At 36.3% G+C, this 12,696-nt stretch overlaps 1 protein-coding gene and 1 non-coding gene across 5 annotated transcripts in view; both read right to left on the minus strand.

The window, feature by feature from the left end:
• PDE3B (phosphodiesterase 3B) overlaps positions 1 to 12,696 on the minus strand; it is a 93,058-nt gene that overhangs the window by 62,309 nt on the left and 18,053 nt on the right. The gene's annotated exons all lie outside the window — the stretch shown is intronic.
• Positions 115 to 304, minus strand: LOC138689495 (U2 spliceosomal RNA). Its single transcript, XR_011328318.1, has one exon. It is a non-coding gene; the product is annotated as a U2 spliceosomal RNA (small nuclear RNA).

Here is a 12,696-nt window from a genome sequence, read left to right on the forward strand (position 1 = left end):
CCGCCCCCCCCCCCCATGATCTTTAATGCATTTAATTGCACATTAGCCCTTGTAATGGATGGGAAGATGATAAACAGCAACTTATGATTACTGCTTTTATTGATTTTTTTTCCCTTGGTGTGCTGCTTCTGGAGACACTGCAATAACAGGCAGATGCATAGGACAGATAGAAAAAGTTCTAACCCATCTTTTGGTCCCAAAAATCTGTTTAATATGACATCTTCAAGTCAAGGCTGTAAAAGATATTTAACTGATAAGAACAGATGTTAAACTTGACCTTAGACAAAGATCAGCGATTAGCAACAGAATATTAAGGTAAACAAACTCTTAATCTGAGCCATTTTTATGCTTTTATACTAATGAAACTCACAAGTAACTTCACCATTTGTTTAAGAACAGTTTACTGAGTTTAATGTCATTTCCTAACTCTACCTTTGCTATTGACAGCTGGAGAAAAGATTCTTATAATAAGAAAATATGGTTAAAGGGAATTAAAATTCAATAAAGACCTAGAAGAAGAAGCGGTAAGAGCAAATGAGTAATAGTACCTGCAGCTACTTAACGTTTATTAACCTGAATTAAAACCCACTATGTTTTTCTGAACACTTAAAGTTTACAAGACATGCTTACAGATGATACCAAACTGGGGGAACCAGACAGTACATGCAGGGGCATGGCTGCCATCCAGAGGGACCTAGACAAGCTGGAAGAATGAGTGAACAGGAGTCTTATGAAATTCAACAGTGACATACACAAAGCACTGCACCTGGGAAGGAAGAGTCCCCTGCAATGATACACGCTGAGAACTGCTCTTCTGACAAGGATGACGAGCTCAACATGACCATGCAGTGTGCCCTGGCAGCAAAGGTGGCCAACAGTATGCTGGCCTATATTCACAGGAGCACAGCCATCAGACCAAGGGAAGTGATTGTCCCCTCTGCTCAGCTCTTGTGAGACCATACACGGAACAGTACATCCAGTTTTGGGCTCCCCAATACAAGAAAGCCATCAATAACCTGGAGCAAGTTCAGCAGAGGAACACCAAGATGACTACAGGACTGGAGAACCTACCCTGTGAGGAGAGGCTGGAGGAGCTGGGCTTGTCCAGTCTGGAGAAGTGATGGCTTTTGGGGGGACCTAACAGCAGCCTGCCAGTGTCTAATAGGAGGCCATCAAAGACAACAAAGCCAGGCTGTATCCAGTGGTGTGTAGTGGGAAGAGAGGCAATGTTGAAACAAGAGAACTCAGACTAGACATGAGGAAAAAGTTTCTGACTATGAGGACACACAAGCAGTGGGACAAGGTGAAGCAGAGTACCCAGAGAGGCTGTGCAGTCTCCATCCTTGAAGGTTTTCAAGGCCAGACTGGATAGCACAATATAACAGTACAGGAAACTTAAAAAGACCATTGCGGACTTCAAACCAGTAAGACCATCCCAACTACTACATTCAAAGTGGACCTTATTTAGCTTGACCTTTTCACCTTCATGCTTGCTAATGTCCTCCTATGTCCCACAGGCATTTTTTTTAACCTTAATCTAATTTAAATTAATTTGGAGCAATTGTTCTCAGCTTTTATTTAGTTCTGAAAGTTGCTGCTTCTGTTCTTCAACATGAAGGAGAGATTCTATGCTTGTCATTTTTCTTCCTGCCTTATTAAATCATCCAGTACTAGTACTTCCTATAAACTTTTTAGCTTCACTCTTTGGCCTGCCATGACTGCAGTCCCACTACTATTTCCTTTATTTTCATAAAAGGATTTTCATACAAAGCGTTTTTGCTACAGGTAATTTTTATTCAGTGTGGGTGTGCTGCAAGTATAATCAAGGACAAAAAAAATAAACAAAGGTCATTAAGCCAGCTCCACTCCAACTCTGTTTGACACAAAGGCATGCAGTAAAATATTCCAAGAGTATCATTCCAGTTTTTCCAAATGTATAGACTCTGGCCAAAAATCTCTAAGTAAACATGTTTCGCTTGAACTGGAAATTGTATGCCTGCTTTCATTTCTAATAGCCCTATTTCTAACGTTGAGATCAGGTGTGTGAAAACTTTATACTCTGACACATACTCCTTTTAAATTCTCATTCTAACTATGCTATAGAAAAGAAGAAAAAAGGCTACCTCTTTCTTTAAAGCAATACCAAAGGGAATATATACCCCTCCTTATCGTCTCCTGCAAACTAGATACTGTGGCATATGCAACAGAAGATACAACTGCTAATCAAAATAAAATACAGAAAAAATAAAGTATGACATTGCAAACAGTATGTATGCTTATTTAAAGGAGCAATCTCTTTGGCCTAATCTAGTTACATACTTTCGTCTTTTCTAAGAGTCTGCCCACAGCAGATAAACACACAAACCTTCTTGTGCTGCACCAACTGACGTCAGCAGTCGCTTAGGAACAGCATTTGGTGCAAAAGTGGTAGTACTGAAACTATGTTTACAATTGAAAAAGAATGACAGTACGCAGGGCTTACCATAGCTTCAGGAAAAGAGATACAAATTTATAAATAAAAACTACAAGAGATCTTTTCTAAAAGGGATTCATGGGATTTTCAAAGAATGTTTATCTGCTTAAGTATCTTGCAGTGAATACTAAGAGTAATAGATTTATATTTCTATAGTTTAAATGATACAATTTCTACTCCGCCTTCCCCCCCCCCCCAAAAAAAAAAAAGTCATCAGTTTTGGAATGCAAGCTTTGAGCTTCTTTCACTTCTGTTTAATCTGTAAACAAAAATTCAAATCCAGTAACAACTTCATTGGGTAACTGTTTACAGGGACAAAGCCCTGTTGTTCCCACAGCAGGAAAACAAAAGATCTCACAAAACAACCTGCACCAGTAGAAATAATCATCCCATCACTATTTTCTAAATAGTCAAGTATTTAGGAAGTCTAGCATTTAAGGAACTTAGAAGTGTTCTACTTTAAATAATTCAATACAAAAATTATTCTGAAGACCTTCAAGAATAGAAAACATAAAACTATACAGCTGCAAAGCTGTTTGTGACAGCTTCCCAAATAAACTTAATTTTACAGTTACAGAATTTTAGTTTAGCAAGAATGTGTGTGAAAACTGTATGTACAGGTTTATTTATTGGTCCAAAGTAATTTACAAGTAAAGCCCAGATTTTGAGTAGCCTGATACCTTCCATTCTATAACAACATATTATAAAGTTTCTAACCACTTGTTACACTTTTGGCAATCTATTGAAGAAGAAGAAAAAGTTGCATAGTTTGCACAAGTTCAAAAAATTTTATTTAAAGTTAAGTGCTAGATTTATGTATTACACCTCTAGCAGGCATTCTCCAGCTTCAGGCTATGGAAATTAAGCAGTTTTCTCATTAGAGCTGAGCCTAATAGCAATGCACTGTAATGTTAGCGTAACAGAGAGAGTCTGTACCTTGTGTGCTCACATTCCTCCTGCTGGCTCTGAGAAAACATGAAGGAAGAAGCTAAAACTAGAATGGCCAAAAAAAGGACATTGCAGAGAAGAAAACTCAATAATATGAGTCAATATTACAAAACCCAGAATGCTTATTTTCATATTCTTTTGATGTATTTCCAATATGAAACCTCATGTTCAACAGTCACTTTCAAGCCCTGAACTATAATTAGTTACTCAGACACAAGAAGCTGTTTATGCATTTATCACAGTTTTTTGCCGTACACATCTCCAATCAAAAAACTGCATGGAAAGAGAACACAATCTGCCTCTTCCTTTAAGATAACATAAGAATTACTACAAATTTGGGAAGTCTAACTGGAACACATGTTATATCAAATGGAAGTGATCAATCAGGAACATTTACCCTTCACCCCACCAAAAGAAACCCACCATCCATATGCAAAGTGGAAAAACTATATAAAAGACAGTAAATAGGGATAATCCTCTTTTTTTAAAAATATTAACTTCTTGACATGCAAACAGTTTTATACAATTAATCCCTAAATTCTCTAAAACCAAGACAAGGAAAAGGAGCAAGTAACATCAATTTGATCTGAAGCAGATTATGCATGGTTTCATTCATCTCATAGTATTTTTTTGGTCTGCTACTGGGAGTGGGAAAAAGCTGTTTCTGTGATTTCAACGCACCCGTAAAGAATATTGTCTCTGGACAATGTCCAGAAGTAATTTGGGCCAAGAATAGCTATTTGATCCCAAACTGAAACATTCCGACACCAGCCAAGAGTCTAAGTAGTTTATCTGGAAGTCAAGCAGAGAGATCTGAAGAAAAAACTGGCTCTAGTGAAGTCAGCAAAGCCTTCCTTGTTGTCTCTGTTATAGTTCAGAAATTGCTTCAGCTTGCTTTCTGATTTATATTCCTGTACACGGACTCTAAGTCAACTTTTCCAGGATTCTGAATTTACTTCCCATCACACCTCCTACCATGACAGCTGAGAACCAAGCTGCCAGTTTTCTAATACCCTTGGGAAACAAAGCATCATTTTTCCACTGCTGTATCTGGAAACAATCAAGGTGCCAAAGGGAACAACTAGCTGTTCAAAATGCTATACTTTGAGAATTTTTTAGGGGCTAGAACACAGTTCAACTGTGCTTCAATGGACAGCACCAGCAGGAGACTCTGTTGTCCAGGCTCACTGCTGATAAACCTCCCATTCAGACATTCAGAGACATTCAGAAACCACCTGAATAATCTTTTAAATGTAACTTGTGATAGGAAGCAAAGACCCAGAAGCAAATGTCCAGTTGTTACCAAAAATGCAGCCAATGCACTAAGCGCACACTTGCAGAATTCTAGTTAGAATTATGCTCCTACAATGCCAGCTTTGTATCCCACAAAGAGGTAAGACTTATGGGGAGATCGATTTTGTTGTTGTTCTAATAACTGGTCTGGGAAACGGCCAAGTTTTAAGTAAGTGTCTTTTTTCCTTCTTCACCCTCTCCTTCATAAATGGTAGCTAGTTATTTAAAAAAAAAAAAATCACCTCTGCTGAAATAGACAACACATACATATAAACAGTATAATAATGATAAACATACAAACCACCTTATCTGCAAACAAAATGTGAACTTGGAGATACAATGAGAAACATACTTCACTCACACATAAGTTATTTTTTTCCCTTTAAGAAAAGTAACTTGGAGCATTAGAAAACACTGTGAAGAAAATGAGCGGGAATCTATGTTAATAATCCTTTAGGCTTTCTGGTCATTCTCAGAAAAGAAATTCTATGAAAATTCATCTTTTCCCTGAAAAGCAAGCTTCTGTGCTACATCCTTCTATCTGCTGTCCATTTTACTATTCAGGGCTCCACAGGAAGAGACTGTGACCTATTCTTCCACTTCTGAATCGGTACAACACAAAATAAAATACCAGTGAGAAAACGTGCTTCCACATTCCAGCAACGGCAGTGAAGCTTGTCTCATGCTAAGTCAAAACCTGTTCAAATGCCTTCTTCAAAGAATGGCCATTGCCATTCCCATCTAGTAGTCTGTTACAAACAAAAAAAGTTATGGTCTATTGCGAGCAAGGCTCAGAGCATAAATAAAACAGCCAATAAATGAGACAGCATTTCATTTATCTTGGAGCTGTCATTGCTAGACAGCTTGTTTCTGTAACTGGTAAAGACTGCAGAACAGTAAATTAAGTCCTATAACACGACAGGAAATAAACTGTCATGTTTCACTACATAGAAGACTATCTTCCCAAAGCTTAAATAAAACATCTCAGCAAAGAATATCATTACCTGGCAACTTGGAGTTGCAAGTTCTAAACGCCCCATTTTCCTGTATTGAGAGTACTCATTCCATCTGCCTTTTGTGGCTTCTTCAGTCTTTTTCATAACAAGGGTACTAGTAGGCTTTCTTCTCTTGCTGGCTACTGATTGTCATGAAAATTACAGGAAATTTATTATTCAGGATGATTATCCTCTGTCAAATTTAACTGAAAAAAGCCAATGAATTCAAAGATAGTAGGGATGGATGATTGAGTGACAAAAAGGTACTTGAATTAAACTATGATGTGTGCACACATAGACATGTATATGCACATACCTAGATTTGTATACATTTACAAAATGTTAAGGTCATAAATTAATACAGGGTTATACTGCCAATACATTAACTTACAGAATTTCACCCAAAAAGAAGGTCAGAATAGCCACTTTTGATATGACCTGGAAAATGGGCATCTGTGGTAAGAGAACAAAAATTCCTCACCAAGTCCAGATATTTGACAGCACAAGACAGTGTCTTTTATTAGTATTTAACGGGAAGATGAAATAGGAGACAGGAAATTATTTCTTAAACACTTTTTGCCTTGTAATGTAAACTTTAGGGATACATTTACATAGCTAAAAGATGCTTTAGCTTCTTGTAAGGTCTATGATTTCAAGAAGTAGTGCAAGTTCAGGATTAAAGCTTTAATGATGAAAGATGTTTAGAGGAAACTCAACTTCGAGTCTACAAAAATGAATTGGTTAAGACTAGAAAAAGCAACTTATAAAAGAAATGCTGATTCATTTGCAGAATGGAACAGTTCAATTGATTTACTCTTTGATGAAAAAAAAAATTCATACTGGTGCTTAAAAAAACCCCAGTGATGTGGAAACTTGTTATTACAAACACCATAAGACTGACTCACACTATTATGTTTAAACAATGTTAACTCTCACTATCACACTTAAACAGTTTTAATTAATTGCCTCAGGACACAGAAAATGAGCAACTACTTTGCAAACTAGAAAATGCAGTTTCTCAGTATGTATAAATGATTACTAAAAATGACTACAAGTGCTTAAACAAAAGCATACTGTACAGTTCATATAGGTTATGCAACTAGTCAGAATACTAAGCAACATGTTTTAAATGTCAAAATGCAAAAGTTGTAATTTAATTTCAAAGTTTTTTTGATGATATTTTTGTCATTGACAATTTTGCTAATATAAAAAAAGTTGTGTAGCTGCTTTGAAGTTACAAGATTTTAGTCTGAACATACAGGGCACTTTACAATATTTAGACACATCGTAACAAGTCAGTCATTAAATACACAGATCTGAAAAAAGGGGTGGGAAAAATACATATCTTTTGTGAAAGGCATTCAATTTTTCTTTTCTTCTTTTATACAATTTTAGAATTTGGGGATACATGGATTTGCTGTTTTGGGTTTTTTTTTTTAACATTGAAGTAAATGTTGTAACAATCATTACTAAGTAACCAGTACAGCAGAATGCAGCAATCCTTCAATTAAATAAAACCAATAAAGCTACACAAAGCACTTACAAGAAGTTATGGAATGCACACACACACAAAAAAATCCACATCAGTTCACTAAACAGTATCCATGATAATCTCAAGACTCCTAGTTTTCGTATTGAAAATTTGAAACATTTTGAACACTTTGTTGAAATTTTCTGACAAAATATTATCTTCCAAAAGTACTATCTTTAAGCATTTTGGCAGAATAAGAATCCTTTGCTTTATAAGTGTTCCAAGAAAAGAGAGAATAAAGCTTTATTTTATATAATGAAATCTAATAAATACAAATGCATTATAACTTTTTTAGCATTTTAACATAGCAACAAAATCTGTAATCTTATTGTGGATCAAGCTATATTAAATACCAGTACAATCAAACACCTAAGAGATTCCGAAATCACTTCTGTTTGATGCATGTTTCTGACAAATAGATAAAAGGGTGATCTTTAATTTTCCTCAACCCATACAGAACTGTAACCAAGCTAATTAATTAAGTCAGCACACAGTACATTTGCATTAAGAAGAAAGCCTTTAACATACAAGAAAAATAAGTTTTTGACTGGAGGCCCCCAGATAGTGCAGCATAGAAAATAAGGCAGGGAAATCAGATTAGAATTTCCTAGTCTGGCCTTGGGTCGTATCCTTCTCAGCATTGAGCATTTACAGAAAACATTGGCTAAATTTCACAGAACATTCAACTTTTGACAGTTCATCAGCCCCAACAAGGAGTTTTGGCAAAATATTTAAGCCTTGTGGGCTACTTTTCCAAATGTTCAATTAATCAAAAAGATTAATGGTAGAATGGAATTAAACACGAAATATCCAGCCATGTTCACCCTATTTCCTGAGTAGGTTTCACAGTATGCTGCAAATTGTCTCACCTGTACTGTTAGCAACATTAGATATAGATGTTCTAAAGCCATCACAAACAGTAGTCACTGTATCCCTTTTCTTGAGATGTTGTAGGGTCATTATACTTTTTTGCAGTCGTTATAGTGGATGACTGCTAAGGGTCACTCTTACATTCTTCAGAAGTGCTTGCCAAACTGTCTCAGTCAATTAATAATTCCCTGCAACTATTTCTTACAATATATTTCTAATAATGTTTTCAGCTGAAAAGTCTTTGTACTCTTTTAGCTCTTCAGTATATTTCTGCCAACTAGCCATACTTATTGAAGATCTTATAGACCATATTCTGGGAATTCCAGTGACAGAGGACCCTGCACACCTTTCATAGTTCACACAGCATTGTCTAGAACAGATTATCTTGTACAATCACTAGCAAATAGATAAAGTCCTAAGAATTGCTAAATCCTTATTTTGACATAATAATAAAAAAAAAGTGTTCTAACTCCATCTTCTGGCTAGGAATAATTGGTATGGAATATCAAAAAAATTATCAAGTGAATTCAGCTTGACATCAGGCTTTACTTACAAACTTTATGCTTCTATAGTCTTGTTTCTTCTTTATGTGATTAACGTTTTCTCTCCAGTTTATAATTCCTTTCACTTCCTTCTCACTTCTCCTGGGTTTGAGTTTAATCTTTGCCAAGCATCTATATAATCATTTTTGTTAATGTTTCGGTTTAAAAAATGTGAACTTAATCAAGGGCAAATTTCTGCTTTATCTTTATGAACATTATTTAAAAAAAATTAGTTAGGTGATGAGAAACTGTCCTTGTATTAGGAAAGCATTATTAGTTGCACTATGCAAGATCTAATATTTCAGATTTCATAACGGGGTAGAGCTAACAACTCAAAGCAGCAGGACTGCAGGTGTTTTCACAGGATTTTGTCTTTGATCACAAACCTCCAGCATATGGTAGAAGAAAACTCAAAAAGTTCACAACAGAAACAGATACCTGAAATCATTTGTGCGTACTCCTCAACAGATGAATTTATTCAAAAGTTGAAATGAGACATGTTGTGTGCCTGCTTCCATTTCTCTGCTCCCAACCCCTTCTGCAAAAAATGATCATTGTGGCTAATACCTTTTACACTGGTGATTCTACTGGGATGATGGACAGAACATATAAGCAAACACCTCTATAAAATGAACATACCACAGACTGAGTTATTATGTAAGAAATAAGTGATGCATGACTGGATTGCACAATTCCATATTATAGAAAATTGTAAACCTGATAGAACTCCGAAGCTGGCAGGAATAAAGTCATGGAACCTATTTGTCCCATGAAGCTGAGTCTAGGCTTGAACTATTAATAAGAAACTGTCATTTTGATCACATTTTCCTTTTTCTTGCTGTCACATATGTGAATTTTTGGCAACATGAAAATTAAGAGCCAAGGACAGTTACTGCAAAGAGCTGAATTGAAGCTTCCCTACTGTAGCAACTTATTTTATTGGAAGCTTCAGGTACCCACAAAAGTGGACAGAAAAATCATCAAAATACCTAGAAGCATCAAAGAGGGACAGACATACTTGCTGACTCAGCATGGGAGGACTTCCACTTCTACATTCTAAGATAATAGCTTTTCTCCACTACCATATTACATATTTAGTCCTGTAGATGGAAGCATGATGGATTGATGAGGGTCCAAGACTCATAATGTGACTCACAGAAGTGTTGTTACAATTTTATAATGTTTTCATTTTACTTCACTCTGAAAATAATGAATAATTTTCACATAAACACAACAATATTAAAGCACTGTTTAAATGAGTGCCAAATACTCAGGTATTAGGAAGAATCTGATTCACATGTGTCCTTTACCAGCTCATTCTCTTCTCGCACATGAATGTGATATGATTCTGTCTGTTACCACACAATCTTACGTTGTTTTTCAAAAGAACCCTCTGCCCCATTTACTGTACAAGTCTAACTTAGATATCTAAATTGCACCTTTCCATTCAAGGTTCTGTTCCTTTTACTTCAAGTAGACAAATGCAGAACATACAGTTCATTCAAGACATAGAAAAACTATAGAGGCTTTTGGGTGTCAGGGGATGCTATTTTGACTGATTTATTGGGAAGTTCTAACACATCCATTCTTTACACTGCAGTGCCATTAGTTCTCTTAAATCAGCACAACTTGGCATTGCCACAATAAAGGAGCAGTCCTGCCTCCCTCAGCTGCTCATTCCCATCCCTGTGTCAGTCCCTCCCTTATGCAGCAAAAGCATTCATGCAGACACGTGGCAAGGAACTACAAAAAGAACTGATTACTTTTAACATGGATTAGTTCCCCAATTTAGTTCACTGTATAGTCTCATGAATGCTTGTGTCAGCACAAAGGGGGATGGTGCCAGGGCAGGAATGAGCAGACAGTGCTGGGAAGTACCACTCCTTTCAGTGGAAGTGCCACAAAGTGTTCAGGGAATTGGAACATTTGAGTAGAGGTGTTCAGATTAGAAAGAATATGTCCAAAGGTTAAAAAAAAAAAAAAATTCCCTTTTTGTGACTACATAAAAATTAATCTATATTGGACATAGTTCTTCACATCAGAAAATTATCATGCTCTGATCTTAGAACTCAAAATTTTAATCAAGACTTGCACTGCAATTGTACCTCCCAGCCAACAAAAGCTGCTGTTGTACCATACATTTTAGTTGGTTCTGCTGCAGAAAAAAAGAGGCAGAAAAATCCCCAAACCAAAAAACACCAAAATGTGAAGGAACAATGAGAAATCCTGGGGGAAAAAATGATGGAAAATATCAGAGACAAAGACAAGAGTTCAGCATTCCAAAATTAAAAAAAAAAGGGGGGGGGGGGCATAGAAAACTTAGTGACATCACTATATCACTTTGAAAGCCATTGAAGTGTTGGCCTCCAACGTGCATCTTAGCAAAAACATTTCCTCTAAATAGCTACAGTATACAGAGGACAAGGTTTTAAGTCAGAAATGGTTATTAAATTACTATCCCAGAAGAAAACTGTAGTGGGATATGAAGACTGAGAAAAATCACCTGCAACTGTAAACTAAGGCAATGAAAAGGAGGCATGATCTCTCTATTCCACAAGATTTTAGGGAACTGCTACATTCTATTAAGGACTCAAATTCTGTGTGGTATTAAACACATTGAGAGAAAGCCTGACAGTGAAGAAACTGGAAACAAGTTACGTGTACACAGACAATAAATAAATGGTGAAAATCACAAAATAGTAAATGAAAACTTGTGACGAGCCAGGAAAATTTAAGGATGGCTAGGACATGCCTCTCTGTAATTCCCCCTAGCTTTTATCTTCTGAAAATCCAAAAGAAAGAAAGAAAGAAACCCAATGACAGGCTTATTGCAGGCTGAAGATGTGATGTCCTAGGGTGGAGCTGTAGAGAATCTTCCTATTCAGAAGAGAGAGGGAGATTTTCATATCAGGAGAGAGGGGCTGGTGAACAGAAGTAAGTCTACATCATTTCCTCTGTTGATCTTACATGGAAACAAACCCCCGCTACTCTCAAAGATGGTTTGAAAATAAAAGGACCTGGAAGAAAGCTATTCAAAGTAGACAATGTGAATAATAGTATTTTTAAAAAGCCTGCCCACTTTAGGTGATTCTAATGATCATTTAGGAATATAACCATATGATGAGAAAACAAAACAAACACCCCTTTGTGTTGCTCAGAAAACCATGAAAATATTCCTGATGCACAAAACTAACCATGCAAGGTGATCCCACTGCTGGCCATTTGAGCTACATACATAAAGAAATTATGAACTGTCAGTCACTTTCTTGATGTTTTCAATGGAATTTTCTACAAAATACTTCATAGCATAAGAGTTGCAAAAAACATTTTACTGATTTGTTTTCCTCGGTAAAAATCACAATCAGAAGATGATGGAAGAGACCTTAATCCCTTTTCTCTTTCATAGCACCCACCTATCTGGTTCTAAAAGTTACAGAACATACAATATTAGACAAGTTGACTGACAGAGTCAGGAGACTACAAGATATAAACCAAATGCTTCCCCAGGAATCGTACAAAACTTCACAAACTGCTGAAAAAAATGCAGTCCCTTACTGTAACACCTGAAAGATTAAATAGCCAGGTAATGTCCTACTATGCTGCACATCCATCTGTTATTATAGACTTACCTTTTGAAACATGCACGTATACTAAACAGTCTGGCTGAGAATAGCGCATTCAGAAAACAACAACTCAATCCTGTCAGCTCATAAAAGCACTTTGAAAACAGCTAACAGGTGCCAGAATGAAGATTAAATTCAGATAATCAAACAATATTAAAAGTTATGCAGAAAAATAAGTATGTGACCATGTAACTCCCACCTCCTTCATTGAAGGAAGACTGACAAAGCTTATAGGGGTAAAACACTAAATGAGGATAAAACAAAATATTCAGTACGTTTGATGTATTGCATAACTTGCAGGCATTGCCCTCAATAAATGGCAAAGTTACTGGACATACACTCATGGAACCCAACGGTGACCTGATGACACCATAGCCTCTGTTTTACTGTCCAGAACTGAAGGGATAAAGAATATTAAGGA

Source organism: Haliaeetus albicilla, chromosome 16 (assembly GCF_947461875.1).
Source record: "Haliaeetus albicilla chromosome 16, bHalAlb1.1, whole genome shotgun sequence".
Lineage (NCBI taxonomy): Eukaryota > Metazoa > Chordata > Aves > Accipitriformes > Accipitridae > Haliaeetus > Haliaeetus albicilla.